Raw genomic sequence first — 17785 nt, 5'->3', positions numbered from 1 at the left:
CCTTCAGTGGCGCACCGAATGTGTTATTAAATCTAGGGAGAAAAATAAGCAATAACAGATATAATCATAGGTACAGAGAGGTAACGCCGCCAGTGTAAGGGGGTACATGCCGCAGGCCGAACTTTTAGACAGGGCATTTCTTTTAAATTAGTACTAATTTATTTATTTAATTTTTACTTCTAGTAATATCTAGTTGATATGTTTGGATTATAATAAATGAGAAGTGAATCCACTTAGGTCTAGTGGAATTCATTGAGACACGTTAAGATATTTCAAGGCATAAACATTTGTAGTAGAACAATTTAGGAAATATTTATCAAGGATTCAAGGCCAATACCGAAACGCGTAATACGAGTAAGTAGATATGTTTAGAGAAATTAGTCATTATTCGAGAAGACATACACCCACATGTCTCTAGCTACTCTGCAAAATTAATTGAGCTCATAAAAGGAGAAACATATTAGACTACGTCAACCAGCGTAATGTAACGTAGAGACATACGTATCTCTAGAAAGTGCGCAATTGTACGTAATCACGTGGGTTTGAATTAATTGATAAAAAAAATTGCAACTTCACGGCCACCCACGATTCAAGTTAAGTAACTATATATCAATAAAGAGAAGATGCATTTAGTTATTACCTAATAGCCTCTAAGTATCTGTTTAAGCTTTGTTTCTAATGTGCGTAAGTTTTATTAAAAGTGATAGTTTAGTGTTAGTGTTAGTGGTGTTGACTGATATGAAAGCCACACAAAGTAAGATGCATGTAATTTTTGTCGTAAGTATCGAGATACAAAATGTCGGTAAGTACCTAAATGTATCGATACAAGGGATCATCCCTAACAATAAGACTTACAGCAGGCACGGATCTGATCTAGAAGCCATGCTATTCGCGTTGCGCAAGACGCTGTAATAAGTATCGCTAATCGTGTCTCGAGAATTTAATCGATATTGCCACTTAGTAGACAAGTAGTAGAATTTCTACCATACACATATACAGTGAAACCTGGTTAATTGGCACCTGGATAAATGGAAAGCCTCAATAATTGCAACTAAAAGTCCGGTCCCGGTCCCTTGAGACCAAAAGGCCTCCATAATTGAAATTTTGGAACCTCTATAATTGCAATTTAGATTTTAGGACTTTTCGTAATTTTGCCTCTGTAATTGACCACATCGCAACTAAGACCTCTATAATTGACACTGTGCTAAAAAAATCCGTTATTCTTGCTCTTCTTTTTACCTCTATTATTGAAACGAGTCTTACTTATTACCTCTGTAATTGAAATAATGTAGTTGTAGACAGCAGAAACAATATTTTAATAACAATGATAATTTTTTATTTATATCTTCATCAAGAATTCAATTTATTTATTGGGTATCTATTGTGATAGATACCCAGTAGCCTGCCTATGAATGAATGAATGAATGAATGAATGAAATCTTTATTTCAGGCAACTAGTGGCCCATACATAAATACCTTAAAACTAGCATACATATTATAAAAATATATTTTAAAACTAAACACTACAAATCACATTATGGCTGCGATGCATTACGCAACCCCGCAGTGTCAGGAAGCCAGCCGCGGAACCGCCGAAACTTGACACCCTTCGGCCAAAACTCCTCCTTGGTGAAGGTCGCTAGATGATCAGTCGGAACGCTCACCACAAACGAATTAAAATTCGCATTGTGTCGAGATTCCAACTTCGCGACCCTCAGGATGAAGCCGGTCTTAGGCGGCCGGTTAGTAGGTAAAATAGTTTTGATTAAATCAAAAACAAAGTATGCTTTTTACATTCCAATAAAGCTTTCTTCTACAATTCAAGGGAATTTTTTAAACCCAAATGATTAATAAGAAAATAAAGTACATAGTAATTAATGTAGTGTAAAAGTGCAAGTATAGACAGAAGCTATATATGTAAGTATAGACCAGAAACCCAGAACGTAAGCGTGTAAATCTACTTTCAATGGTTATTTGCACCTCCATAAAAGAAATTTGTCAGAACGCAACCTCTATTAATGAAAACCTCTATAATTGACACAACGATTTTTTGAACCTCGTTAATTGACGCGACCTGCTTAAATGAAAAACCTGGTTAATTGACAAAAAGTGGCCGGTCCCTTGAGATTGCAATTATCCAGGTTCCACTGTATTTTACATTAGATATTTGGGGGATGATAACGAATACCAAATAATAAACAGTGTGGGTTAAGGATCACTCATGTTAAACCGGGCCGTGTCCGTGCCGGAGCTTCCGGGGCTTACTTTTCTATTTTCTATGACATGACAGGTGATCACGTGATGCTTTCCATAGAAAACAATGCGCCGGAAGCTTCGGCCCGGACACGGCCCGGTCTAACATGACTCAAAAGTCTTCCTTTAGGCTGGTATTGCACCTGTCCAATTTCTTGGTCCAATGTGTATTTTGCGTCACACATTTTGCTTAATGAGAGAGTGCACATTGCAATGCACATTGGACCAAGAAATTGATCAGGTGGAATACTTAGACAGAAAGATACTTCCGCCTTCAAAAAAGTTACCATGATTGAGATCTGTAAAATACTTCGACCGGCCCCACTTGTATTGCAGAAAGCCTACCGCTAACCACGTTCGACGTGTTGCCTCCCTGTCACACTTACTTACAAATTTACAAGTGCAACAGAGAGGTAACGCGTCGAATGTTGTTCACGGTATGCCCTCAGGGCTAATACATTATATCCAGCATTGTTTCCTATATGTCAGAAACATCCCGGCGAGCGCGCATCCCGTGACGTCACGAGACACGTGACTCGTGCCACGTGCCCGCCTGTTACTGACATTTCATACAGCTTTTGTAAAATATTTGTACAGTGAGCTTCACATAAAATTGTATGCAAAAGTGCTAAGCTAAATGTATTGCTGACTGTACCCTGAGCCGTTGTAAGGATGACTCTTTTCTTAGCTCAGACATTTCATGCTCTCTTCTCGTTTCATATAAGTTCCCTCGTGCAAGCATAAAACCTAAAAGCTCGTTATAAAACTTCCTTGGCTGCAGTACAATCCACTTAAAACTCACTCGCAGGCCCATCCCACGCAAATAGAACTTTAAATGGCGCAAATCCAACTAAATATTGGAATTAACATACACTGGTACTTGACTACACCTACGCAATACTTGCTTATGATGCATGCTTTTAAGATACGATCATGGATCGTATCTTGAAAGATTTTAATCTTGAATAAGCAACCGTAATTAATATGGAACAACGTCCAGAATTCAATGAAAAGTATGAATGTTATACGACTATGGAAGTATATGGGTGGGTGTAACTGCAAAACTGCATATCGCTATATATGCAGTTTTGCAGTTACACCCACCCACAGTTTGATTTTATAATAGAGATATCACGTTGCTACGAGTATAAATATTGCAGCAATGCAACAAATGTTTTTAGGGTTCCGTACCTAAAGGGTAAAAACGGGACCCTATTACTAAGACTCCGCTGTCCGTCTGTCTGTCACCGCTGTAATTCATGAAGTGATAGAGACAGTTGAAATTTTCAGAGATGATGGATTTCTGTTGCCGCTATAACAACAAATACTAAAAACAAAATAAGATAAATAGGTACCTATTTAAGTGGGGCTCCCATACAACAGTGATTTTGCCGTATTTCAGCGTAATGGTACGGAGCCCTTCGTGCGCTAGTCCGACTCGCACTTGGCCGGTTTTTTTATAAATGAATCGGATTCTGCCTGTGTCTACACTTGATCGAGCGAGAAGCAAAGGTCTCCGTTTCAGGTGGGACAAAAAATGCTTTCGTATGTTCTCCTCTACTGGTTGCATTTCTCAACACTCGTGACGTGAATTAAGTACAAATCGAAATAAATGTCATAATTATACTTACAAAGGAAAAAGTGACCGAGGTGTAGTCACAGTAAATTTAATGCCATCTTTCAACAGATGTTTCAAACTTTTAGAACGCCGTTTGACTTTGATCCTTTTCCTTTCACTCTCTTGAAGATAACTTTTATCGAAGGACAAAAAAGGCCGTATAGCGTTTGTAAATTGTATTGTTGAGAGAAACAAAAACATAGTTTCCCGAGATCTACGCAGTGTAAACGTCCAAGAACATGTTTATGTTTACCTGTCGGCTCGTAAACAAGTTTCCCAATTCAGTAACGTCACGTGCCGGCTTACGTTTGTTTATGTTGTTTACCGCCCTTATTGCGTTTCGGGTTGATGAGGGCGCGCGACGGTGCAAAGGTAAATGCCCGAAGGTATTAACACAATGTTATCATCAGTTCAACTCATACTTAAATGGCTTTACCTACACACACACAGCAAAAGTTATTAGGGTTCCGTACCCAAAGGGTAAAACGGGACCCTATTACTAAGACTTCGCTGTCCGTCCGTCTGTCCGTCTGTCTGTCACCAGGCTGTATCTCACGAACCGTGATAGCTAGACAGTTGAAATTTTCACAGATGATGTATTTCTGTTGCCGCTATAACAACAAATACTAAAAATAGAATAAAATAAAGATTTAAGTGGGGCTCCCATACAGCAAACGTGATTTTTGACCAAAGTTAAGCAACGTCGTGCGTAGTCAGTACTTGGATGGGTGACCGTTTTCGTTTTGCATTTTTTCCGTTTTTTTTTTTGCTTTATGGTACGGAACCCTTCGTGCGCGAGTCCGACTCGCACTTGCCCGGTTTTTTTCTCTTGTGTTACCGAAATATAATGCTACTTTGGTAAAAATCCATAAAAGTGATTTGGAACAACATCGTCATTTCAGCCGTAGGACATTCACTGCTGGATACAATACAATACAGGTGTTCTTAATAGATTTCCACACTAACCGGATAGAAGCTACCTGCATCCAGCGACTCTCGCTGCAACTAAAACAAGGGCATCCTAACCTGCTCTTGCAAGTACACGGTCTTCACTTGAGAACATTTTTGGCCCAACGGCATTCGGTTCATCGAGCTATGTAATCTGCACATTTCCACTTCAGCTTGCTCGGAACATCATCACGGTTGAAATAATCCCAAGCACGTGACACGTGACCTTTCAACCTAAAGGGGAAACTAGGTCTCATTGTGGTCTCATGAACATTGATGTTTATCAACCGCTGCTGATTACAATTGACATACACAAATTCCGAAAAATCATTAGTACAAGCCGAGGTTTTAATTAAAAAAAATGTAACTCTCCTCGTTCAAATAGCTATAGCAGCCTTAATTCATTTAGGTAGCATGTTGTTGTTTACTGCTCTTAATTGCGTTTCGGTCGGTGATCCTGGTTTCAGAGCGGCTACCGCGAAAACCGAAATTCGCAAATTGTGGGGATCTTTCTCTTTTACTCCAACGAAGCCATAATTAGAGTGACAGAGAAAAATCCCCGCAATTTGCGAACTTCGATTTTCGCGGTTATAGCCCAGGTTCATTGCCTCGACGATGGTCGCAAAAGTACTACAAAGGTTAAGTGTCCTGAAGGACGCGCAATGTTGTGAATAGTATACCTACTCATGGCGACGAATTTTACTGTAATAATTAATAATAAATAAGTCATCATTGGCCACGACATCTATAGCAGATGATTGTTGCTGCGTCGGGTAAAATCAGATGTTGCGGGGAGGTTGATTGCAGCTTTTAATTAAGGCGTACGTACAGTCGACGTCAAATATATGTTTACACTTTTAGCCTTATTACAAAGGAGTAAGGTGCAAAAGTGTAAACATGTTTTTAACGTCGACTGTATTACGTATAACTCCAAAGGAGGCTCTATAAAAGTCAGAATGTCCTATATAAAAACCGGACTCTGACCTTTAAAATAATTCAACGGACTTCAATGTTGCCAGGTCAAGCATTTTATAAGTAGGAGCTATAAATAGAGAAGAGGCAACCGTAACGGTCGAAAACCACCTGCTAGTATGTATATACATACCTAGGTATATATGTATATGTATCCTACTAGTCTGTGTTCACGTAAGCCGTTACCCAAGTAGCATTGCAAGCTGTATATAAGCTGTATTAAAGTTTATTTGTATACTATAAGCTGTACAGTTAGGCTGTACAAAGGCTGTATAAGCGCTTATACAGCCCTTATAAGTAAAAAAAGGGCCCAAATTATACAGCCTTTGGCGTTATTAGAGCTGTAGAGTAGCTGTATAAGCAATACATAAGCTGCATAATAGCTGCATTACAGCTATATTTCGGTGTAACAGAAAACCTTAACACTACAGATAATCTCTTATAAGTACGATATAAGAATATAAGTTTTAAATGAGTTATAAGAAAGAATTACAAGAGAATAATAATCATTTAAGAAACTAAAATGTCTTAATCTTGTTAATTCGTAATATAGTAATGGCGACAATAAAGTGTTATAGTGGATGGTAAAAGTAAAAGTAAATATTATACAGGACTTGAATGGAATATTACATTATTGGTAAGTGCCGATTATTATTTATTGTGAACCTGTGTATCTTTTCTGGCAAAATATTTACGCGCCTGCAAAATAACAAAGAGAAACCATAAGGAAAAAATCAAAAATCGGTAAAGTTACTGTTTGTTTTTAAGGTTAGAGTATCAAAAATATTTATAAATATTAATTCTAAGGCTAAACAATTTATTTTAGCTGGTAATCATAACACGGCGTTAGTCTGCTAAATATTTGCAAGTATTTCTTTAATTATATTTACAAATAGGTTTTTTTTTTATTGTAAAATGGCGACAATTTTTAAACAGCCTACAGGATAGTTGGAGAGCATTATAATCTTAGTAGCTGTGCTGTGTAATAAATGGAGTGACTTTTACAGCTTTTGTAATTAAAACAGCTTTATAATAGAATATTTGTATTCGTTTGGCTGTATTTCGGTTCTCCGTACATAAGTTATAATTCTCTTTAGAGATCCGTATAACAAATAAAAAACCTGTACTGTAACTGTCATATATTCCTTTAGTGTTATAATACACTTATTTTCAGAAATTATTACACTACTATACTTATACGAGTGTAAAATTACGCCAAAAGATTGTTATAAGCGACTCTATCAGTAATACAGAAAAAAGCTGTACTATAGCTGCCATTTATTCATTTGGTTTTATAATACCCTTACAGACAGAAGTTATACAACTACTATTCTTATAGGAGAGTAAGATTACGCCATAAGAAATAGCTTTAAAACGGGGTTGACAGATACATTTGTACAGCTACAAGTGCCAAGTGATACTACAATACAGCCTGTATACAGCTTTTACGATAAAATTAGCTTGTAGTGTTTCACAACACTTAATGTTTTAAAACGGAGTTGACAGATACTTATGTACAGCTAAAAGTGCCAAGTGTTACTACAATACAGCCTGTATACAGCTTTTACGATAGAATTAGCTTGTAATCTCTCACAACACTTTTAGTTTTATAGTAGATTTTTTATATTCTGATAAAGCACCCCATGCTTCCGCAGAATCCTTTATAATGATTTTATACAGCTTGAGCTGTATAATGTCTGTAAAGTACAATAATAAATAAATAATAAATATATTGATGTTGCCGACACTTCCATGCTACTTGGGTATGTATGAATTTTAACCCTATTGTCATCCCCTTAAGGTAGAATTTCAAATATAGAATGCTACTTTAATAGTCGGATCCCTTCAGGGGGCCTATTTTTGAATTTCGATCGCTCGATTTGTCACTCGAATATCGATGGAAAACGGCGAAATGCTAACTTTTGAGATACGAGCGATAAAATTTTAGAATCTAGTGGTATTGATCACTCTATTTCAATTCTATTAGTAGAATTTAAATGCCTAGTAGTGTAGATATTAATAAACGAAATACACGAAATCGAGTGGTCGAAATTCAAAAATCGGCCCCCAGTAATCCTTTTTCACCTGAGCTCTACAACAACTTAAGAATATGTACTTAGACCAGCGGTGGAACAAAAATGGGTTTTGATAACATTAAAGTTTTTTCTTTTTTGATATGTTATTGTAAGCATGTTAAATAACATTCATGTAAAAAGTTAGAAAATTTTAGGTGGAGCGTTCGGCCATATTTAAATTTTTAATTTTTGCTAAATAACTATGTAAATATAAAATTAAAGTTACAAAAAACTTTAACATATTCAATAACACTTTAATTTATTCACACTATTCGGTTTTTAGAAATCTGGAACAGCTGCTTTCTGGTGAACGTAAAAACAGGAATTATTATGAAAATACAGAATTAGAGTAGCTGATATTGCAAAATTACGATATTATCTATCAACTTAGTATACATGTAAAAAGTTAGAAATGTAGACAATGTGCTTGTCTAGATATTGATTTCTCGTTAAGCAGTATAGCCAATATTGAATTAAAGTTTGTAGAGTTAATATTACACGGTCATAATAAAGATCTTACTTCTCACACAAAAGATTAGAAATATAAAATCACGGCGACACTAAATACTGATACGTAAGTATGCATTCCGAGCTTATATTAAGTTACATTTCAAACGCGCGGCGTTTGCGCGCGCCGCGCTGTGCGCCGTGGCAGGAGGCAGCGATCGACGGTCGCGGCTAGCGGTTAGCGCGGTGCCCTTAAAAATACGCAAAGCGTTTATAAAATTATTATCAATGGTAAATAGTTATTTTACACAGTACACTAATGAAAACTTACCTTCCCTTATTTATTTCTATATGTACTAGGGATTGCCCGCGGTTTCGTTTACGTAGAATTCGTTATCGTGTTAAGTACAGAAATAATAGATACATTTGAAAATTATTTTAGGTGCATTGTCATACAGATAACTACCCTTGTTAAAGTATTCTTCAAATTCAATACACAGGTGTCATTTCAATATAATTTTGCGTAATTTGGCGCTTTTAGGTTATAAATGACTAGCGACATATATTTTTTAAGAGCGATCATCTCCGATAATATTTACTTTATCATAAAATCAATTTCAAACTGACGTTATTCAATATTTATCATTTTAAAGTCAATATTACCAACCAACTGATCCAATTTACCTACGGTAACAACTCAAAATTTGCATCAAATTAAATGCCACTTTTCTTATCCGTTACGAACAATCAAGAGGGCCTTTACGAGCTGATGTGGTGAAAATTTTATTTAACCTTCGTCCCTTGAAACCTTCACTACGCTCAAGGTTCAACTTTACGAACCACTAACTACGCTCGTGGTTCAATTTTAGAATGTTTGAATTTGTGAATGCCTCGAACAGCCAAACTGTGGAATGAACTGTCCGATACGACCTTCAAACCTTCAAAGACCCCCATCTTAAAGGTCGGCAACGCGCTTGCAACCCTTCTGGTGTTGCGGGTGTCCATGGGCGGCGGTAATCGCTAACCACCAGATGATCCGTCTGCTCGTTTGCCTCCTATTTAATAAAAAAAAATGTTTCGCTTGTTTGGGTATCAATATTAGCACGAGCGGTTAATCAACAACTTTTCCCCTTGTAAAACAAATAAATAAGGTAGATGAGGTGCAGGCATATGAGGCCCGGCGGGTAACAAGGCCCAGCATTCAAAAATAGCAGTTGCTCCCTATTATTCCCAATTATTCTGAATTTGTACTTGTTGCTAAGAAGGCCCACTGTCAGTGCAGGTAAAAAGGTCTAGTCCCGGGCCTTATTGAACGTATGAGATGAAATATTAGATTAAAATATTTTAAGATAATTTTCAATATTTTTAATCTCTTATTAATAAGGTCGATTTGAAGAAACTTCTATGAAATTATGACTTATAAATAACACTTGCACTGCGTGGGCTGTCAAAATTGCTGCAGACTTTTCTTGGTCTAACTCTAATAATTTTTCACTTGCTTTATTGACCTAAAGACGTTTTAAAGAATCAAAAAGTCTAATAACATTGAGGCACTTATACTTTTTAAAGGCAGTAACTAATTACAAGTGACTTTTTTTTGTTAATACATAGGTAGGTATTTACGATCATCATCATATATTTAAGAGTATGACTCTTGTCGGTGGAGCAAATTCCATGTTTGGCGGTCCTCCGCCTTCTCTTTGACAGCCCGATACGACACGACTTTGATCTTTTCCTTTATTTGATCCATGTACGCTCTCCTTGGTCTTCCCCTCTTCCTGTTTGCTTCAACTTTCCCTTCTATGATATTTTTGATAAATTCGTCGTGTCGTATCAGGTGCCCAAGCATCCTTCCTCTTCTATTGTCTATAGTTCTTAACAAACTCCTCCTCTCTCCTACTACATAGGCCACACTGAATGTTTTGCACTACTGGCCACTGGTAAACATTTAAATTATGAATTGTATATTTTAAAAAAATACAGGCTTTTGATTATGGAATGTGACAAATGTTGGCGACAAATCGATCGTCTTTTGTTTTTAATGGCTTGTCAAAGTAAGTCAGTGCGTTGAACGTGGCTTTAACGCGAAAATATTTTTAGAGCTATGATTTTGTTATGATTTTAAAAGTTCGCTTACTCCGCAAGAGTGTAGTGCTTGCCTTCAAAATGCTTTTGGGATTGAAGCACCACATCTGAGCATCGTGAGGCGTTGGTATGGTAAATTTAGTAGAGACAGTATTATTCTAGATAATGATTTTCGTGAAGGTCGACCGTCCACGGCGATCATTCAAGGAAACGTGGCTACTGTGAGACGACTCATTGAAGAAAACCCACGAATCACCTATGACGAAATTTGAGGACAATTAGGGATAGGTATGAGACAAATACAAAAGATTTTACAAGAATATTTAAAAGTCGGGAAGCCTTGTTGTCTTTGGATTCCTCACGAATTAACTTCAGTCCAAAAACAGGTACTTTTTGACTGGTGCCGAGAAATGCTGCGTAAGTACAAGCAAGAAAGTTCAAATGCTGTATATAACATCGTTAGAGGAGATGAAATCTGGATTTACTGCTACGATCCGGAAAAAAGGCATTAGTCCAGTCAATGGGTCTTTCGAAGGTGACAGGAGGCCCATAGAAGTTCAACAAGCCAAAAGCGTTGCCAAACATTTTTATCGTCTGTTTTTTTAAACGCGACTTTTTTGTACCGTACTTTTAAATAATAAAAGAACGTTAAATACTGAGCAGTACACTACCATTTGTGTGCTCGCAGTCATTGAAAAAGACCGCGAGAGACGACCGAGAAGCCGCATCCTCCTGCGTCATAATAATGCGTCCACCGATACCGCAATAAAGGCAAAAACATTTTTTCATTACGAAAACGTGGAAAATGTCTCTTATACGGATTATAATCCAGACATTGCACCCTGTGACTTCTATCTATTTCCCAAAATTAAGGATTTAATTTGGGGTTTGACATTTAAGACCCCGGATAAGGCAGTTACTACGTTTCATCACCACGTCGAAAACATGCAGTCAAGTGATTGGGCCTCATGCTTCCAAAAATGGTCTGAGCGAGTGAATATGTGCATAGAATGTAAAGGGAAACATTTTGAGAAGCAATAAATGTATTATTATGGTTATAAATGATTTTATTCAAAAGTTACGCAAAACTTTCAGTGCGGCCCTCGTATGCGTAAAACCTCTTCGTTAGTTTTCTTTTCTTTTACGATAGAATTGCGAAAAATAGATATTTTGCAACGAGTGACGAATTTTAAAACACGGTCAAAGGGAGTGTTTTAACGTGCTTATTATAGCACCGGTCGTAATGTAGCACCAGATGTACTGTAAAAATTATGTTAAAAGATAATACTTACTGTTACGACTAAATATTTTTACTGTAAAAAAATATCCCACCAAACACATTTTCATGTAAATTTTGTTGCTAAGACGAAACCATAAGACTCGCACTGTCAAAAAGTTGTCAGATCTCTTGTCGAGCCAAGCTTCAAACTCTACAAGCCCTAACTTCACTAACTCTACACCTTAGTCAAAATATGTGGCTTGGCTGTTTCGCTACCGCCACATGGGCATAAGGTGAAAAATTTATTAAATTCATTATTTTTAGGGTTCCGTACCTCAAAAGGAAAAATACTGAACCCTTATAGGATCACTCGTGTGTCTGGCTGTCCGTCTGTCACAGCCTATTTGCTCCGCAACTACTGCACCAATAAGTTGAAATTTGGTATACACATGTAAGTCTCTAGCCCAAGGACATACACGTAAAGTAAATAATAGAAATTCAAATAAAGGGGTCACTTTTGAGATGAATGATAAATAGAAGAAAAAAAAACTATATCTTGTTATAATTAATATAAGAGAATTAGAATATGAAATAATATAAGAGAATTTTGTTAGAATTTTAATTAGTAGAAAGATAGATATGTATATTGTCATGTTATTTTCTCGAACTCCCCATCGGCATACAAACCTCCTCAAGGTTTTGCCCACGATGGGTCTTGTAATAATAATGTACTTTATTTAGCTTATTGTTCAATAAATTAAAAATATATATATATATATATATATATGAAAAAATATATCTGAGATTCTTACAATGAGCCCCTTCGTTTGATATATATATATATATATATATATATATATATATATATATATATATATCAAACGAAGGGGCTCATTGTAAGAATCTCAGATATATTTTTTCATAATTTTAAAATAAATAGTTTAGAAGTGATTTAAGAAAATACGCAAAAAATGACCATTCCCCCCTCCCCCCTTATCTCCGAAACTACTGGGTCTAAAATTATGAAAAAAATACACATATTAGCTCTCTTCCTATAGATGACAGGAAAACCTATTAGAAATGTGCAGTCAAGCGTGAGTCGGACTTAAGTACCTAGTTTTCCGATACCTACGGGTTTTTTAAAGACTACTCACTTTTCTCTTAAAAAAATATATTGTTAAAAATTGTGTAATGTACAGAACCCTTGGAACGCGAGTGCGACTCGCATTTGGGCGGTTTTTGTATTATACTTACATACAATAGTTCTTGTAGAAACGAAACGGCCAAGCCACACACTTTTGGTGTAGAGCTAGTAAAGTTAGAGGGCTTGTAGAGTTAGAAGCTTGGCAAGAGATCTGATAACTTTTTGACAGTGCGAGCCTTATGGTTTCGTTTGGGCAACATTGTACATCAAAATGTTTTTGATGGGATTTCACTTATTTTTGTAAGTTGTTTATGACAATCTTCCATCCCCTAATTTAAAGGGTTGGGGGTGATTTACTATTAAAAATCCTGAAATAAGTATCTGGGGGCATCTGTTACACAATGTACTTCTTACTGATTCCCCATATAACCCTTCACCCCGTAAGGGTAAACTTTGGGGTTGAAATCTGCCTTCACCCCGTAAGGGTAAACTTTGAGGTTGAAATCTATTCTATATCCTTCCCCATGACAATACCTATCTACATACCAAATTTCAACTAAATCGGTTCAGCGATTATTGATTTCCCATACAAAATTAAACCCCATCTTCATCCCCTTAGGGATAATTTTTTTTTGAATTTATTTGTTGTTTGTGTACTAAAACTATCTTACATACCAAATTTCAGCTTCTTAGAGGACTTCAGGAAGTACCCGGTATTGATGATCATCAAGTGAGTGAGTCAGTGACGAAATCGAAGTTTTTAGATATGAATAAAATCTAAAGTATAAGAGCTATGCAATTGATATGCTTAATAAGTCCGAGAACTTTGTTTATCTGGTATAATCCAACCCCAAGTTATGAGGGTTCCAAAAAACGACGAAGCGCTTCGAGAAAAGGTAGATAGTGCCCTTGCGCTTTTCTCGTCTTGGCGGGGGCACTGCCGTGCCCCCAGATGTTAAAAGATGAGACTACTGTAACTAATAAAGATGTATGTTTAGTTACCTACTATTTTCGCGTAAACTAGACAATTTTTATATCTTTAGTTATTAAGACCCAAAATAATTATTTTCACTTATTATAAATAAATCCTCCTGTTATGAAGTATCAAATATTGTTATTTGTATATGTATAAGTCTTAAGTTAAAAACAATAAAATCTGTTATTACCTACTGTCAAAATGATTATTTTTTGCGGGATTAAGTAATACACTGGTAGTGTTCAATAAGGCCCATAATAGGACTTTTATAAAAGGTATATTTTCCAAGAGTATCGTAATATTTTTATAACTATTTTGGTATAATGAAGAAACTTAAATAAATGAGAAACCTATTTGAGTGAGTTTTTCATACTTCATATCCTGTTTATTAAAAAAAACCATTTTAATTTAAGGTGGGCTGTATATAGGCATATACGGCCCACACGGAATATACAATAAGGTAAGTGAGGCCACTTACCTTATTGTATATTCAGGATGTATACCGTGTAATATTGATCAGTTGGTTTATAATATACATATTATGATATTGACGTTGAATAGGACAGGACATGACAATAGGAACCAGAAATAGGTATAGTTGGTCAAACCAATTTGTCAGTAAATAAAAACAAAAAAACTATATTCATCCTTTTCTTTTGGGTGCTAGTACTAGTGTAAGTCAAAGATAGTATGATGATTCTCCCTGTCTATGTTTGAAATGAGACAGTCCTTTGACAAACTATGTATAGTAAAAAATAGTTGTGAATATCTTGTACATTTTTATTACAATATTAGTCAAGATAATGAAATATAGCTGGTCAAGCAAATCTTGTCACTAAAAAAAGGCGCGAAATTCAAATTTTCTATGGAACGATATCCCTTCGCACCTACATTTTTCAAATTTGCCGCCTCTTTCTACTGACAAGATCTGATTGACCAGCTGTAGGTATTTTTACTTAATAAGATATTTTAATTTCACGTAATGTCCGCATCTAATTTATATATGTGCACGGTAAACAAACAAATGAATGATAAGAAAAGACAGACAGTGTTACTGAGCGGGAGGTGGGGCGAGGGGCGAGGTATAGGTAGGCTATGATAGGCTCTCGAGCGCCGCGCCGGCGACTGACGGACCAGCGCGGCGTATGTATGAATTTCGCGCCTTTTTAACTAGATTTTACTATTACAATGCAAGCTACACACAGAAATTTCTTACTTTCCATAATATGGCTGCGTATATTATTTTATAGTAATAGACTTATTTTTACAGACTCTAATTCAATATTAGATATTATAGGACAAAAAACGTATATTAATTCTAAAGCATATATCTTATTCTTCTAGCTTTTTAGCTTGCCTATTAACTTATAAATTTAGATATGTTGTTGTGGATTTATTAAACTTTAATTCAATATCGACAAAATAATAAGCTAATTGTAGTTCGACAAAGAAGCACGTTAAAAAAAATTCTAATAATTTTACATTATAAAGCGTCATACATATTATAAACAATGGAACTTAAACATTGCACTTGAATTCAATATTAAAAAATCATTACTAAAAATATATAAATACCTAATTTATATCTAACGCTCGTTCTAACTTTTCATCATATATAGCATATATGCTTAAAAATATGTCCTATATCAGATAAGTATCACTTTTTCAACTTTAGAATTATCAAAACTTTTAGTGCAAAAATCCGGTCCCACTATTGAGCTAACTTTGAATATTTGTTGAGCACTACAGTTTAAGAATAAATGTTTCAAATTTCGATTCAGGGTTGAACAGCGGCAATTACTTGGTTCGCAGGTGCTTATTAAGTTGTGTGGTTGCGTCACTGTCGTTTGTATTATAAAGGAAAGAGAATGTAACACGAATATTTTGACAAATCCGAAAAACAAACTTCTAAGAGAATACTAAACTTACGACGAGAATTGGCAGGATTTATTAACGGTTTAAGCCTTAAGGATGACTCACGCTAGACCGGGCCGGGCCCGGGCCGAGGCGTCCGACATCTCATTTTCTATGACGGCTGATCGGTGATCACGTGATGCTTTCCATAGAAATCGACCCGGCCCGGTCCAGTCTAGCGTGAGTCATCCTTTAAGCTGTACATTATCTGTCGGTATCCAATATACTGTGTATTTAATGAAAGATGTAGCTACAACCGTACTTCAGTCACTCAACTTCGAACCTTGTGATTGGGCAGTACGGCCACGGAGTGGATACTTTCGGGCGCAAGCGTCAATTTCGGATTATCGTTTTGGCAAACATATCCCTACTTACTCCCTAGGCCCGAGGATATAATAAAATTATCCTTTTGGCAAACATTTGCCTAGAGCACAGAATAAATAATAGTACTCTAGGTACAGAAGACTCACTCTCTAACAAAACGCGTCTGTCACTAGCAGCATAGATATGGCCGCTAGGTGGCGACAGCGCCACGCGCGGCTTATGGCATACCCCAAAATTGGGGTCGAACGGGTGGAGTTTTAGCTACCTGTAGCAAAGCGACGGAATCGCGGAGTGAGCCACGCCTGCCTAGAGTGCAAAGGCGCTTATTACTTATTAGCTTCGCGTCTCTATCAGTGCCTCACGATAAGACCTTTATAGCATAATTTCGCACTAGCGATCAAGTCTTCGGTAGTATAGTGGTAAGTATCCCCGCCTGTCACGCGGGAGACCGGGGTTCGATTCCCCGCCGGAGAGACTCTTTTTGTTTTTTTTTTATTTTTCGTTTTCGTTATAAACTCCTTGTTTCTTTTGACAAATATTTACAGCCATTAATTGCAATTCGAGCTTACTCCTATTCTATAAATTCTATTTTTAGTGTTCCGTACAAAACTTTGTTCACGGAACACTTATGGGATAACTCTTTATGCTCTGACTCATAAAACCAACTTTTAGGGTGTACAGTCGACGTCAAAGATATGTTTACACTTTTTGTCTTATTACAAAGGAGTAAGGTGCACAGGGGTCGGACCGGATACAAAAATACCGGTATTATTACGTTCTTTTTCGTTCTTTGGTTTATTATTTTATTTTTAATGGGACAATCTAATAACACAAAGTTGTTACCTAAATACATGATTCAGTCCTACGTAAAGAGCATAAAATAATTCAAAATATTGGGCTAATTCGCGGTTTTAAAAAAATACCGGTTCCGATCCCTGAAGGTGCAGAAGTGTAAACATATTTTTGACGTCGACTGTACTTATTTCATAAGCCCGAAAGTGTCAACCTTTCTTTTTCAGCTGACACAATCTCCAAATTCGACGACCGGTCTGGCCTAGTGAGTAGTGACCCTGCCTGCGAAGCCGATGGTCCTGGGTTCGAATCCCGGTAAGGGCATTTATTTGTGTGATATGATGATATTTGTTCCCGAGGTTCCAGAGTCATGGTTGTAATCTATGTATATAAATATGTATGAATATCGTCGCCTGGGTTCTAGGCGACGATATTCATACATATAGTACAAGCTTTGCTTAGTTTGGGGCTAGGTTGATCTGTGTAAAATGTCCCTTAAAAAAATAAGACACAATTTTAAGAAGAAATCTTTATTTCATTTCAAGATTACCTAATCAACTCTTCGATATGGTTTTCTTAATTAAACTAGAAGCGAATGATACTGGAGAAACAAAACTGTTGGAGCATATAGGAACATGCTATACTAACCGCAATACTATTTGGCGACTGAAGTAATATTGTTGTCTCTTTCATGCTTGTTCAGACCCAGTGCTATAGAAAGGGATGGTATTATAACATCAGTCGCCACTAGGTACTGCGGTTATTATAGAACAGGCGTCCGTATCTTTATATCTGGCAGACGTGGGATACAGAATATGTCACATGAAGCAATTAGACACCTTAATGGTATAGGAATAAGGTCTGTTTTCTAATTCCGTGGCCGTGGAATAATAAAATTCGTACGAAAATGTAGAATAAACTAATTACATATATGCATATTTTTGAAAACTGATTGACCGAGCGTTAGCGATCTCCGTTTCAGATGTTTTCTTCCACAGGACGCCGATTCTCGTGAATT

At 36.5% G+C, this 17785-nt stretch overlaps 1 non-coding gene across 1 annotated transcript; it reads left to right on the top strand.

Moving 5' to 3' along the window:
• Positions 1 to 16377: 16377 nt before the first annotated feature.
• Positions 16378 to 16449, top strand: Trnad-guc (transfer RNA aspartic acid (anticodon GUC)). The gene has a single exon. It is a non-coding gene; the product is annotated as a tRNA-Asp (tRNA).
• The last annotated feature ends 1336 nt before the right edge of the window (positions 16450 to 17785 follow it).

The sequence above is a fragment of the Cydia fagiglandana genome, chromosome 14 (genome assembly GCF_963556715.1).
Source record: "Cydia fagiglandana chromosome 14, ilCydFagi1.1, whole genome shotgun sequence".
In the NCBI taxonomy this organism is placed as follows: Eukaryota; Metazoa; Arthropoda; class Insecta; order Lepidoptera; family Tortricidae; genus Cydia; species Cydia fagiglandana.
Note: the sequence above shows the minus strand (reverse complement) of the source record. Positions and strands in the feature narration are given on the sequence as shown.